The sequence below is a fragment of the Hyaena hyaena genome, unplaced genomic scaffold (genome assembly GCF_003009895.1).
Source record: "Hyaena hyaena isolate Hyena2069 unplaced genomic scaffold, ASM300989v1 scaffold_24, whole genome shotgun sequence".
NCBI classification, from domain to species: domain Eukaryota; kingdom Metazoa; phylum Chordata; class Mammalia; order Carnivora; family Hyaenidae; genus Hyaena; species Hyaena hyaena.
Window position 1 is genome coordinate 490159 of NW_024080656.1, and position 14855 is coordinate 505013.

Sequence of the window (14855 nt, forward strand, 5' to 3'; positions counted from 1 at the left end):
GCATTTTTAAATTATCACCCCTGCCCACTGAAGGAGACTTTTTAGAGATTTTTCCAGGCTCCACCTCCTACCACCTTAATCAGACTCTCTATAACTAAGGACTGGGCAGGTACATTTCTCAGAGTTCTGTAGGGGGTTCTGATTTCTATCCCTGGTTCAGAAAGACTATATTCTAAGACAGTGTTACTCAAACTTCACATGTGTCAGAATCACCTGGAAGCTTCGATAGTTGAAAATTACGGGCCATCTGAAGATTCTGATCCTGTGGTCTAGACTAGGGTCCAAGAATTTGCATTCCTGAAAAGTTCCCAGGTAATATTGATATTGCTTGTCATGGGGCCACACTTCCAAGAGCATTGTTCTGACATCTTAGAACTCAAAATGTGTCCCCGGGCAATGTGATAGAAAGATATTATCTAGGAGACTGTTAAAATGTAGAATCATAAGCCTTACCCCAAACTAAGTAAATTAGAATTCACTTTTTAACAAGATCCCCAAGTAATTCATAGGTGCACTAAAATTTGAGAAGAATTGGCCAAAGTTTTCTTGAAATTTCTGATTTGAATTTTGATAACGAGCTGTTTGGCCTGCTCAGTTATGGCATGTATTTTATCAATATGTTACAAAAGCAACAATTAACTTTACTTTTTAAAGCACTTAAAATCAAAATCAACTTCTACTAAAATACCATTAAATATGTCAATCTTTTTACTTGTAACTACCATCTTTTCCTGATCTGATATTTGAACATAATTTAGTTTTATCTTGAAGTTCTTAAAAACTGTTTCTTTCACAACTTGGCATTTGGCACACACAAGATTTTGCTTAAATGACTCATTCATTCACGTTGCTCCTTCTGTGCCTTAGAGTGCATTTATATTTTCTGCTGCCCCTCCTATCTTTTCCCCATCTACTTCCTGCTAGGGTGTTTAGGGAGATTAGTTTATAAAAGTAGTATATATAAGATATTACCAAGAAACCCTCCTACAGAAAATATTTCATAACATTTAAACAACAAAGAGTTCTCTTTCTTCTGCCTTCTACCTCCTACCTTAAGAACATAATTTTATAAACTTCCTTAAAAACAGGTGTATATAGTGCTGTGCAAAACTTCAAGTTTCCTGTTTTCTCTAACTAGCTATCACTCTTAGTGAAGTTCTTAGAGCACTTGTACTTTTGGCATTGGATATCAGTGGAATTTAACTGCCAGAAATACATATAATTGTTTGGTAAATTTATAACCAAAGTTCCTATCCCTTCTCCTCCAATATCATTTTTGAGCATTTTGTCTCTGGCAGAGCTGGAGATGAGCTCAGGATGAGTAAAGAACTTGCATAGCCTGGAAAGAAAGGGTCTTCTTAAAATCTGTATCCTAGATTTCTCACTTACCTCACCCCTTATCCTGCCCTGATTTCCTGTGTTAGTTATCTGTTTCTGTGTAACAAATTATCCTAAATCTTAATGGTTTAAAACAACCAACATTTCTTACTACATAGGTTTTGTGGATCAGGAATCCAAATGCAGCTTAATTGGGTCCTTCATCTCAAGGTCTTTTATCAGACTGGGATCAATGTGTCAGCCAGGAACTGTAGTCACCTCAAGGCTTGACAAGGAGACAGTGTGCTCTCAGTCTCATTCACATGGTTGTTGGCAGGATTTGGTTCTTTAAAAAATTTTTTTTAATGTTTTATTTATTTCTAGGAGAGAGAGAGAGAGACAGCGTGAGCAGGGGAGGGTCAGAGAGAGAGGGAGTCACAGACCGAAAGAGGCTCCAGGCTCTGAGCTGGCAGTCAGCACAGAGCCCGACGCGGGGCCTGAACCCACGAACCGCAAGATCATGACCCAAACCAACTAAGCCACCCAGGCGCCCCGGCAGGATTTGGTTCTTAATGGGCTGATGATCTGAGGGCTTCAGTTCCTTGCTGTCTATCAGCAGAAGACCTCCCTTAGTTCTTTGTTATGTGAGGCTCTCCACACAGAAGCTTACAACATGATAGCTTTCCTCATCAGAGAGAGAGAGAGAGAGACCAATATATTAACAATGATATCTTACCACTTTTATCATGTTCTATTCATTAGAAGCAAGTCATGGGAGTCAGTATGCACTCAAAGGGAGGGGATTGCATAAGAATGTGAATATCAGGAATTGGGGATCATTAGGAATCATCTCAGAAGGCTCCTCACCAACTCTCTCTTATTCCTTTGAAAATCATGTCTTGTTCTTTTTTGTCTACTTCATTACTCCTTCTTCCCCTCTTCTTCCTATTCCTTCTCTTCTTCCTACCTTCCTTTCTCTTCTTCTCTTCTTCTATTATAGCATTTGTTATCATGCTTGGCAAAATGAAATACACTGGTGCTTATTGGTAAATGAATTGATTTAGAGTTTCATTATTTTGCTATTTTTTGAAAGATTTTTTTGTCTTTTTTAATTTATTTTTTCATCAGGGTAATTTATTTTTTCATCTTTAATCCCCATCCCCGTGCCCCCCCCCCATCTCCCCTCTGGTAACCATCTGTTTGTTCTCTGTAGTAAAGAATCTGTTTCTTGGTCTCTCTCTCTCTCTCTCTCTGTCTCTTTCCCTTTGATCATTTGCTTTGTTTCTTAAATTCCACATATGAGTGAAATCAGATGATATTTGTCTTTTTATGACAATATCACTGACTTATTTCACTTTGCATAATAATTCTCTAGCTCCATCCAAAGCATTGCAAATGGTGACATTTCATTCTCTTTATGGCTGAATACTATTCCATTGTGTGTGTGTGCGTGCGTGTGTGTGTGCGTGTGTGTGTGTGTGTGTGTGTGTGTGTGTACCACTTCTTTATCCATTCATCTGTCAGTGGACACTTGGGCTGCTTCTATAGCTTGGTTATTGTAAATAATGCTGCTATAGACATCGGGTGCAGGTATCCTTTGAATTAGTGTTTTTGATTGAATTAGTATATTTAATTTGAAAGATTTTTAAGTTATCTAATATGTTCTAAAAAGTAGGAAAGCAGACCCTAGCATCTGGGAGCTGACCTGGCATTACCAGATAGACTTTGGTAATACTAGGAGATGACCTGGGACTCAGATATAGCCCTCAATATTCTTCTGTTGAATGTAAACATTTCACAGTACATCATCACTGAAGGCCACTCAGCAACTCTAATGAAGCAAAACAAAAAAGACCGTTGTCCAAATGACCAAAATGATGGTTCATACCTCTATTCTGGCTGATTTTGAGTGACTTTATCACCAGTTGCAGCATCAGCATGCTTTGTTTTCTCATTTTCCAAGTAAGAGTTATGAAGATGCCTGATGGCAGAATTACCTAACTTCCTAAAGCATCCCATCCAGTACAAAGCCTTTCTTCCTTGAACCCTCTTTAAAATCACCTAAGCCAAGCCCAAGTCCTGCAATAAACTCTTTCTAACACACACTAATGGGGACATTCCATGGTTCTCCAGGTGCACTTTCACTCTCATGGTGATGGATCACAAAATTAACTTTCTTCAGCTACAGGTTGTCTGTAGCTATAGGGCATTGGTCATTACAATCATTCATCTTAAAAGTGATATGAGTCAACTATCATGAACTATTTGGGAGGGATGTGTTTGCTATTTATATAACAGCTTTTGTGTCTTTCATTACCTTTTTCAAAACTTGATTTATGAAAACAAAGATAGTCGTGTTCTATTTCACTGGCTATAAATTGCATGAAATTTCTGATGAAGGGTCATCTGGTTCCAAACAGCCATTAAGCCAATACTATATCCAGAGAGAGAAAAAAACTAGACTCATTCTATTTTGATTCTTACCCTTTCACTTATTCCTTTCCTCAAGTACAAAATACATAAAATTAAAAACAGTGCTGATTGGCTAGCAAAAACTGAAATATACCTTTCTAGGAAGTCAACACAATATAGTTCTACTACTGAAAGTTTGGCATATTTTCTCCAAAAGCACCCTGCCTATGGGATGACCCCTGAGTAAGCAAGAAATAGCCACATTGGAGTTTAATTTCCCCAGGCTTCAAGTCTATCCATTATAGGAAGTTTAGCATTTACATAGGCATGTTACCTCCTTTGTAGTTCCAGATTACAAAAGCTAAATGCTATTAAACTAAATTCCATACCTATAATTAAATTTTTCTGGGCTTTAGATCAGTCATATGTAAAGAAATAGAAGTGGCATAACAAAGTACTTACATTGATGCAAAGAAGTCAGTTTCTATTAATGGTGGATTGAATATAAATTAACCTCACTATCTTTAGGCATATGGATAATTAAAGAATATATAACAATGCCATTGTTTGAGAACACCTCTAATTTAGTCATTTAGGCATTAAATTGTTAGACATTTAAAAAAGATTATTGTTGAGTAATCAGCCAGAATAAAATAGGTGATTCTGGCTACTTGTCTTAGTAATATAGGTGAATTGGATCTATGACTCAATCATTTTATAGCTGCTCGGCCATTATAAATGTACTTTTTATTAAATTTATTCTAAATGCTAAAGTCTTCGATGGTAAATAGAATGAGCATATACCTTGTAACTACTGTTGGGAGCTGCACTGGCCTTGCTGGAGGACAGTCACAGCGAGGAAATGGTAGTGTTTGCACAGCTCTTGCCATGAGAAACGACAACTGGTATCTCCTTCTGCTACTACTGGCTCATGTTGGAAATGAGGCTGCTGGTATTGACCAGGCCTCACAATATTCCAGGTCAGACAGATATTCCCCACACAGATTGCTCGTAAGGAAAGACATGTCTCTGCCTTCCAAAGAGACTTTAGATGAAAACATTATGGATGATTGTTAAAAGGCTCTTCCTAAGGGCCTTGCAGATCCAACACTTACATAATAAAGGGGGCTTGAGTCTAGCCCTGAGACAAAGAGCCTAATTTAGAGTCAAGGGTAGATATCCACCCCCACCCAATTGTTTCTGTTAGGAGCACTGGTGGCCCCCCACCCCAAGACATTTGTTATGAAGTATTTGGAGTGACTTATTCTGGCCTTGAATATGCTGATTGCTCCCTGTGGAGGAACCTATTGAGGAACTTCTTTTGTGATTATGGGAGCAGAGGTGTCTCCTGAAAGACCTGTTTGACCCCTGCTCACAGAGAAGTAACCTCACCCTTTTGTGCTGAAAACATTGTCTGGTATGCTAAAGATACCTTCTTCCCCATAGGATAAGCATCTAAATCTTCTATCTTACTATTGATAAAGGTTATGCAGGAGTCTTCTACAAATCTATGTTCCGGGAAATTCTTACATATCAGAGAAGTTTGTTATCAGAAATCATTGTCTAAGGCAAATGCCACTTCTGTGCCATCCCCCAAAGACTTATAAAATAAAGTTGAGCCCCAGTCAGAGCGGAGATGCCTACCTGGTGACCAGACTCTCGGGCCTCTCTCACCCCTCCCTCGCCGACACTGTCCATCCTTCAGGGACCCCTGGACCCCGGCCAGAGCCAGTCTCTGACAAACTACTCCTTGTATTTTCTTTTTCTTTTTGAGTGAGAAGTGGATAAGAAGCAATAGAAAAATAAAATAGGGAAAAAGAAGAATAAGAGCAACATAAACCTTCAGTATACAATAACAAGCACCATTTCTGTACAGAGACAATAGTGATATTTTTTAAAGACCTGTAATTTATTAGGTAAGGGAGTGAGAGTTGCTTGCCTTTTGTTTTATTTTCTGTTTTTGCTTTTCAAAATCTGGACATGGCTTTATCTTCCTTGGACCATAGTATTAAAAGATTAAATCACCCTGTAAAACATTAATCAAAACGAGTGATCAAAAGTGTTGGCCATATTGTTTCAGGGCACATGGCAGCTGGCAGAGGACAAGGCAAATTAAATTTGTTTGCTACATTTTAAGAAGAATGCTTTCCAAAATGTTCTAATTGAAAGTAACCATGTTTCCACAGACCAGGATTTGAAAATAGAAGAGGAACAAAAGATCTCTAAAACATAAATCTGATACAGGTTGGTAAGTGATATCAGTTAAGAAAGAAGAGTGGATGTGATATCTTGAAAATCAGCAATAAGGTGGCTCTAGCAAGACAAATTTAATAAAAGTTGAAAAAAGTAAATGAAGAAAAAGGCACATAATTTAAGATGAATATAGGAGAGACACAGATGTCTCAGAATAGTTTCTAGAAATAGAAATCCTAGAATAACCCAAAGCCTATGAAAAAAGGTAAAGGCAAGAAAATGGTATTTTTTCCCTTTATGTTTGGATACATAAGAAAAGAAAGAGGCTGAGCCATTGCCCAGCACAAATAAGGTAACATGATGAATGACAAAATGGGAACCTTCTCAAATTTTGTTTTTATTATCTTCTCTATGTATGCTTAAACAGATAATCTTCAGACAAAAAGTTTAGAATGAACTTTGGAATAAGAGGAAAGATCCTGAAAATAAGCAGCAGGACCTCTTAGTATTCCTATAACTAGTGATAAATCCTAAAACAAGTCTTTGGCAATGTATTTCATCATTTCATGTGGTGCCTTATATTTAAAATATTTTTCCTAATAATTTAATGCTGGTAGTTTTATTATCCAAAGCAAAAATAGTTCTGTATTATAATCACATCCCGGGGCTAGTTGCATACATCTACTGTGATTATGTAATTTATCAATTTAAGGATATTCCCAGTCCATGATATTAGTTATTGTTTTTTTTTTTAAATCTGAAAAACTATTTGCTATTCTGACTTTTATTGTAACTGGTAATTATCCAGTCAATCTACTTCAGTCTTCATATAGATCAGTTGTATGAGACAGTATAATCCACATATACCTTCTCTTAAATAAATACAGTCCAAGTGGAACATCATGTTTGGGTTTTAATATATAATAATACTTTAGTAGACTGAATCAAGTTTACTTTTGTTATAGTTTTGGTTCCTGTGCATAAACTCATATTGAGATACTATGCATCAAAATATGTTTCATCCTTAACATTCCATGCAACAGAGATAAATGGTGATTCAGAGGTCCTGACACAGCTTCTTCTTTGAAAAAGCCTTGATTAGCAGTGAAGAGAGCAAGGGAATGAAAACAGGGCTGTAAGAAGCAAAGAGTGCTTGATTATCTACAATGATGACAGGTGGGTGGGAAAGGTGGGTAGCCTGAAGTGGGGAATGGGGAAAGACCATAACCAGGGTCATGAGAAAAGTGAAGAATGTTTGCAGAGTCTGCTGGTGAGCAAGGGTAGGGCAGACACCCACTGCAGGAGGTATTGTCAGAAAGGTAAAGAAAAGCCAACTAAGGATGTGAGGAAGGAGCCCAGTGGAAGTAGCCTCATGAAGTGGCTAACCTAAGTAGAGCTTGTGATAGAACTCCAGGCAAAGAATACATGGCTTCAAATCCAGCTCAGACAATCTTCTAAAAGATGGAGGAATATCATCTTTGGTGACACAGACATGAAATGTGGATGTATAATTTTCTGTAAATGAGGATGAGAGAATTCCAGGATGGTCATTATTAAAGCCACCTTGTGTTACTAGACATTGTCTTCCTCACTGTGGCCTTTCTGAGAGCAGGGTTTGGCAGTCTTCATCACTACATGACACAAAGGGTCCCTCATAGAATGGGTATCAAGTATGTATGGGATTGAATCTTTTTATTTTTTAAGTTTATTTATTTATTTTGGGAGGGGGGCAGAGGGAGAGAGACAGGGGAAGAGCGAGAATCCCAAGCAGGCTCCATGTCCAGCATGGATCCTGACATGGGGCTTAATCCCACAAACTGTGAGATCATGACCTGAGCTAAAATCAAGAGTCAGACATTCGACTGACTGAGCCACCAAAGCACCCAGGGATTGAATCTTAAATATAATTTGGCAAAAATAGAAAATTTTGGAAATACAGAATGTCTAAACAAGAAAAAGAAACTCACCCTTGAACCTTTCTATGCAGCGGTAAATTTAGTTAAATTTTACATTTTTCAACAGCTTGGGGAATTGCAGACAACAGTAAATACATTTCACTAAATATATTGTTAACATTAATAGCCATTTAGTCTTTTTATAAAACATGAATTTAATACAATGACTAAATATTAGATCATAAATTAATAACAGTAATAACAATAGCAGTATTATAAGTGGCAGTTGTGGTTGCAGAAGCAATAATAGTAGTAAAAGCACCAGTTGACAACAAATCCAAATATATTGCATGCTTATGGTATGCAACGCAAACTCCTAATGTACTATATATATTATCTTATTATAATCCTCTAAATGACACTATAATATGGGTACTATTTATCATCCACTTTTTAAGTGAGGGAACAGACTTTCAGAGGCCAACTAGTTTGTAGGCTTAGGTGTGTTGTTAAACGTATCAATGCTCGACCTTAGCCCAGACCTCCTGAGTTGGAATGTGTAGAGTAGGTTCTAGGATCTGTATAGTTAAGAAGCAACATGGATGACTCTAAAACTGCCCAGCTGGGAAAACACTTTGGCAAAGTCTTTACCATATTTACCCAAGATTTAAACCTGGTCTGATGACAAAGTCCTTGGCTACTGGACTGCATCTCAAAGTGTAGATCACCAGGATTTAACCAGTCGAATATTTTGGTATATTTAGACTGTTTCAATGTTTATTATAACTAGTGCTGAGATGAAAATTTTATATAATAGAATTTTTTTCTGATTATTGTTTAGGGTCAAATTCTGTAACTAAAAACATAATACTAATAAACATTACAATTTAGCTATTTTCCATAGTAATCAGAAGAAATATTAAGAAGTCACCATAGATTCTACTGATATCAGCAAACTTGAAAGTTACAGTGATGACAGAGAGAGAGATTTAGCTCAAATAAGAATTTGACAACAAAACAGTGTTAGGTGAGTTATATACATTTTATCATACTCTGAGTTCTCATGCTTAGAGTAATTTTCCCCCCATTTTATGAATGAAAACTCCTTCAGAACCTTTTAAGCTTTACATTTTTGTTGGGAGCCATTCTGAGCCCACTAGTTGAGAAAACTCCTGGTGAGGTTAAAGCAAGTTTGCACGGTCTCTTGCCAATCAGATGATGACCGATATCCACCCCCACTCAATTATTTCTGCTTGAGCACAGACCCCTAGGGTACCTTGTTGATCAATATCGGGAGTGACTTGTCCCCTTATTCTGGCCCTGGTATGATGATTGCACCTTGTGAAGGAACTTATTGTGGGAACAACTTCTTTTGATTATGGGAACAGACATCGTGTCTCCAGAAGGTCCTGTTTCCCTCCATACTTTCCCTTGAGATATGAACAGGCTAATGACCCCTAGTCATAAAAGACTGACCTTTACATGTATAATTCTGTTTCTACTGTTGCATTAGTCCAAGATGTTCATACAGCTCAACATGTAAATCAACTAACCAAAAATGTCTCTCATGCCCTAGCTATTCCAGAAATCATAAAAGTAGACACAAAGGTAAATGCACTCGTAGAGGCTATTCTACATATTGGGAAATAAGCTAAACTCTTTAAAGGTATGGTTGGCTCTCTGGTGCAATAAAGCATATAACTGGAAAATCAAGTCTTGCCCAGAGACAAAGAGCCTAACTTAGAGAGAAGGAACAGATAAGGGCAGAAGATAAGTTAGTACATACACCTTTGCTAACTGATGGTGTATAGCAGCCCCTTCCCTAAGGCCTACTTTCCACAAACACCTTCCCTTACCCTGGCCGCTGTGATGAGGATGGATAAGAGTATCTACAAACTTATGACTTAATCTTAGTGTTACTATAATGTGAACACCTTGTTATTTTCTTAGCTACTCAACCTCACTATAATTGGGGCAGTTCTGCAAGAAGACTTCTGTAAAACCTGTTTCTGTACATTTTCCAAAAACACCTTATCACAAAGAGCTATCCATTGTAAAAATTCCATTTCCTGATGCCATGTTAACATTTGACCTATAAATAAAGACACCAAAACCGACAGGACAGAGATGCCTGCCTGGTGATCAGAAAGGATCTCGGGGCTCTCTCACTCTCTTTCACCGACACTGTCCATCCTTCAGGGACCCCTGGACCTGTCGGAGCCGGCGTGGCCTCCGACACATTTTTTAAATCATACCATTTAAAACTGGCCAGTTTTAACATTAAAGACGAGGTGCACGAGAAAGCTAAGAGAATACATAGAAATAAAGTAGGTAGCTTTTTCTTTGTCTCTCTGAAAATAGAAATAGCAAAGGCAAAACGTCATGGGCCATATTAAGTCTCAGGGGGTATTTTTGAATAAGTAAAGCAGAGTCATCCTATAGAAGAGAGTAAAAACAGGAAATTATTTGTAAGGTATTTATGGTATAAAGTTTATAGTAAAAATTATCTTACAAAAATGTATGAAAATAAAATCTGGAAGAGGTAATAATGGCATTTCTCTCTACATTTATATTTTGTTTCTTTTTAAAACAAGTTATAAATTATTTTGGATACTTTCTTGGCTCTTATTATTTGCTGTCTATACTATAGAAGTTGAATTAAAACATACATTAAATTTTATCTACTTCCAATCTAGGGTACCATTCTCTTATATTCACTTCATAGAATATATTGTTTGTGTCTGTCCAGAATACTTCAAATGAAATTTCAACATAACAGTTTTGTCATACGTTTTGTTATAAACAATGACACAAATTTGCCTGACCTCTTATAATGCTCTCATAATTTTAGGCTATGATGTAGCTACACTATAAATTGATCTTTTCCTCAGAAAAATAAAACCCTATACCGAAATAGACATCCACTTCTTTCTTTATTTACTCTTGTATAAGTTAAAAAAATAATAATTTTGTAATTTAGAAATTATTTCCCAGGGAAATAGTTGGCTTTCATAAAACTGAAATTTTTAAATCTCATGATATAAATATCAAACCAGAAATTATCCAAGTTCAACAAATTTTGCAAATATTTATTGATCACCTATTGTGTGCCAGAAAATCTTCTAGGCTCTTGAGCCCCTTCAGTAAGCTTTAGAAGGAGTATCTAGGAATTTCTGCTGGATGAGATTTGGTGGAAGAAGGTAAGAGGAATGAAGATGGGTCCTCAACTTCTCTTAAGCAGGTAGTGAATATTCATGCTCATTTATAAGACGGGGACATCTTAGAGAAAAGATTTGCAAAAAAAAATCAGTTGTTTTAATTTAGATGCATTATTTCTAAATGTCTGTTACATTCAAACAGACATATGTAGTGTGTGATTGTATCTTCTAGTAATAAATTTAGAGGAAAAGTCAAGGCTCAAGAAATTAATTTGAGGTTCTTTGTGTTAGAATTCTTTGTCTCATTAGACTTCTTACACTTTGCAGTCAAGTCACTAGAAGATGGCATAGAAGAAAGAGAAGAAAGTCAGTTATTCAGCCCTAGATGACTCTAACATTTAGAGGTTAAACAAGGGATGGGGGCCTCAACAAATGAACTTGAGACGGAGTGACCAAGGAGACAGAGGGAAATTAGGAGAATGTTTTGTCACTGGAACAAAGATAAGAAAGCATATAAGACAGAGTAGCTCTTTTGAACATTGTTAAGTTAAAAAAAAAATCCATACCCATTGAGAACACTGAATTAGGTAACATGGAGGTCACTGGTGATTCTTACAAGAATAGTTTGGAAATATAGTTTCAAGAGAGAATGGAAGATCAGGAAGTGAAGAAAGACATAGGAAACCCTAAGACTAATGTTTCAGGAATGGTGGAATGATTAAATTCATATAGACACCTACTTTGTGTTTAACATTTATTTGCTGTTATACCTTACAGGTATTAAAGTTTTCAAAGATAAGTTATGTCCGTTTAAGAAGTGACTCTTAGGAAACCTACATCACTTTATGTTCGTCGAATATATTTGTATCATATAAAGACTTTCAAATTTGATTTGGAAACCCTGTGAGAAAGACGATGTTTCTCTTTTCTCCGTAAGATCTGTGAGCCGAGGGATGTTAACATTACACTTGGGCTCTGCCGTAATAATGCTGCTCTATGCTTTTAAAGACCAAAATGCATATATTCATTTGAATTATTTAAGTTCAGAATTGTTATTTACAAGGAATATGTCCATTTTGTACACATATGTTTTAATACAAAAGATTTCTAAATGAAATATTACTGTAGTCTTTAATTAAAGTAGTTTTATCACAAATCTTTCAAAGAGAAATATTTACAAGACTTTTTAAAAATGTTGGATAGCATCAGAGAATTTCACAAATGCATAAAAATACATAAATTGAAGTTTCTCATTTTGTAATTACTTATTGCAATAAAATTGAATCATAGCTTCTTGGGAAATGAGAGTGGAGTAAGAGTATGCACACATTTTATGAATGCCATTTACACAGAATGCTGTAAACATTTTTTTTTACTGAATGCAATTTTAAAAAGTGAGCTAAACCTTTCAGTTACATCTATTTATTTGCTGGTCCATTATAAGCCTTTTCTATTTGTTAAATCAGTATATGTTTAAATGTAATATTTATAAAGTAATATTTATAATTAAACTTGGTGTCTTGAGGAAAAAATCATTGTTTCCTCATGTGTAAGCATATTTTCAGGAACCCGGAAAAAGCAATCACAAATCTTTTTTAGAAAAACAGTTCTGGGGGGGTGCCTGGGTGGCTCAGTTGGGTAAGCGTCCTACTTCAGCTCAGGTCATGATCTCATGGTTCATGGGTTCAAGCCCCATATCAGGCTCCGTGCTGACAACTAGCACAAAGCCTGGAAGCCTGTCTTCGGATTCTGTTTCCCTCTCTCCCTGCCCCTCCCCTGCTCATGCTGTCTCTATCCCTCTCTCAAAAAAAAAAACATTTAAAAAATTTTTTTAAAACGAAAGAAAAACAGTTTTAGGGCACCTGGGTGCTCAGTACGTTAAGTATCCGACATAGGCTCAGGTCAGGATCTTGCAGTTTGTGGGTTTGAGCTCTGCCTCAGGCTCTGTGCTGACAGCTCAGAGCCTGGAGTCTGCTTCAGATTCTGTGTGTGTCTCTCTCTCTACTTCTTCCCTGCTCACTCTGTCACTCTCTCTCTCTCAAAAATGAACATTAAAAAAGAATTAAAAACAGTTTTTCAACCTAGGTCTCTCAAAATTTTACTATGGAAATGTTAGTACCAAAGAGAAGTTCATCCCTTCCCCGACCAAAATCTCTGAACTTATAAGGAAACAATGAACAAGAATCATTACAAACAGAAACCACGAGATTAGATCTCAAATAATATAGGTGTAAGAATTACCAAATACAGAGAGTGAAGTAAGTATGTTTAATAGATTTATAGAAATAAGAAAGAGAATTGATAGTTTGACAAAGGAGACAGTGAACACCAACATTTACTTGGCAGATTTTTAAAATACACAATAAGACTTCTAGAAATAAAAATGGCAAACCTTGAAAATAGCAAATAAATGGAGAAGTAAAACATTCTATTAGATACTATTAAAAAGAGAATTAGTGAGCTGGAATATAGATATGAAAAGTAATCCAAAAAGCAGAAAGAATAAAGACAAAAATACACTATTGAAATTAAACAGAAAAAAAAAGCCAAACCTGTTTTCATGGAGCCTCATGGGGTAGATATCAACAGAAAGCAATAAATGTGCATAATAAATAAACATGCATCCATATTAATATATGTGCATATATATGGTGATAAATGGTGTATATATGTGGTGAAAAATATTAAGTGGGAGTGTATATGGAAAGGCACATGCATAATTTTACATATTTTAACTAGGAAAGTAGACCTCATTGAAAAGTGATACTTGAGTAAAGCCTTAAAGTTGGTGAGGGAATTAGTCATGCAGATATCTGAAAGAAGAACACCCTAGAACAATCTTCATAAAAGTAAGGGAATAAGTCTGACTTATTTGAGGAATAGCCGAGAATCCAAGATTGAAGGAGACCACGCAAGAGGAGAATTGTAAACAGTTAAGTCAGAGGGGTAGCAAACATCTGATCATGTAGGATCTTTTGACCAGTGTAAGGACTTTGGCTTTAATGCTGAATAAAATGAGTAACCACTGATAAGTGCTGAGCACAAAAGTTGATCACAAAACCATGATCCAAAGTATATTTTTAAAGGATCCATTTGGTCCTCTACTGAGCATAAACATATCAAATAAGTGCAAAGGCTCAATTAGCAAGCTATTATTACTGATTTTATTATTTATTATATAGTATCTTCTATAGAACTGTCATTGAACCTATCATGAACTTTCAGAGTCACTGGTAAAGGAACAGGAAAAGTTCTAGTTGTCCTCTAGATTCCTTTTATAACATAAGGGCTAATGTCAATCTTGGATGTGGCCAGGAACATGTCAAAGGTGCCAGCCTGAAGAGCTGAGATGGGGATAGTGGAGGAAAGATATAAATTGCTTATTTTCCAAGGCCAAGAGTAGAGGCTTAGCAGATGGGAACTTGCTATGCACTCAGACAAAAGTGGTCCAATCTTGGTTCTAGCTCTTTCTCTCTGTAACATGGGACAAATCTCTGAATTTGCATCTGCCCTTGTTTCTTTTCTTCAGCTTTGTACTGTTATGCCATATATACAGAGCAGTATATGAAATGTAAATAAACATCCATTTAATTTTTCCAATACTAATAAATAGCAGTACTTCAAAAGCCTCATCAGGGACCGTTCCTCAATAGCGTAATCTAATCATCCCCTTATCCCTAATTTTTAATCACTCACCCTCAGAATGACTTCTATTCAAAATTTTGTGATAATTATACCTGTGTTTTCATTATATTTTAGTTTTACCACCTATGTGTAAATCCCTGACCAATAAACATGTCTTCTTTTTCCTCTTAATTCATTGATTTATTCAATAAATATTCATTAGTTCAATAAGTATTCTTCTTTGATTTACTGTTTT

At 36.2% G+C, this 14855-nt stretch overlaps 1 long non-coding RNA gene across 1 annotated transcript in view; it reads left to right on the forward strand.

Moving 5' to 3' along the window:
- The window catches only part of LOC120228556, a 39683-nt gene extending 33744 nt beyond the window's left edge, over window positions 1-5939 (forward strand). Inside the window, exon 4 of the long non-coding RNA XR_005527525.1 lies at window positions 5916-5939. This is a non-coding gene — a long non-coding RNA (uncharacterized LOC120228556). The remainder of the gene's footprint in view (window positions 1-5915) is intronic.
- Window positions 5940-14855: the final 8916 nt, after the last annotated feature.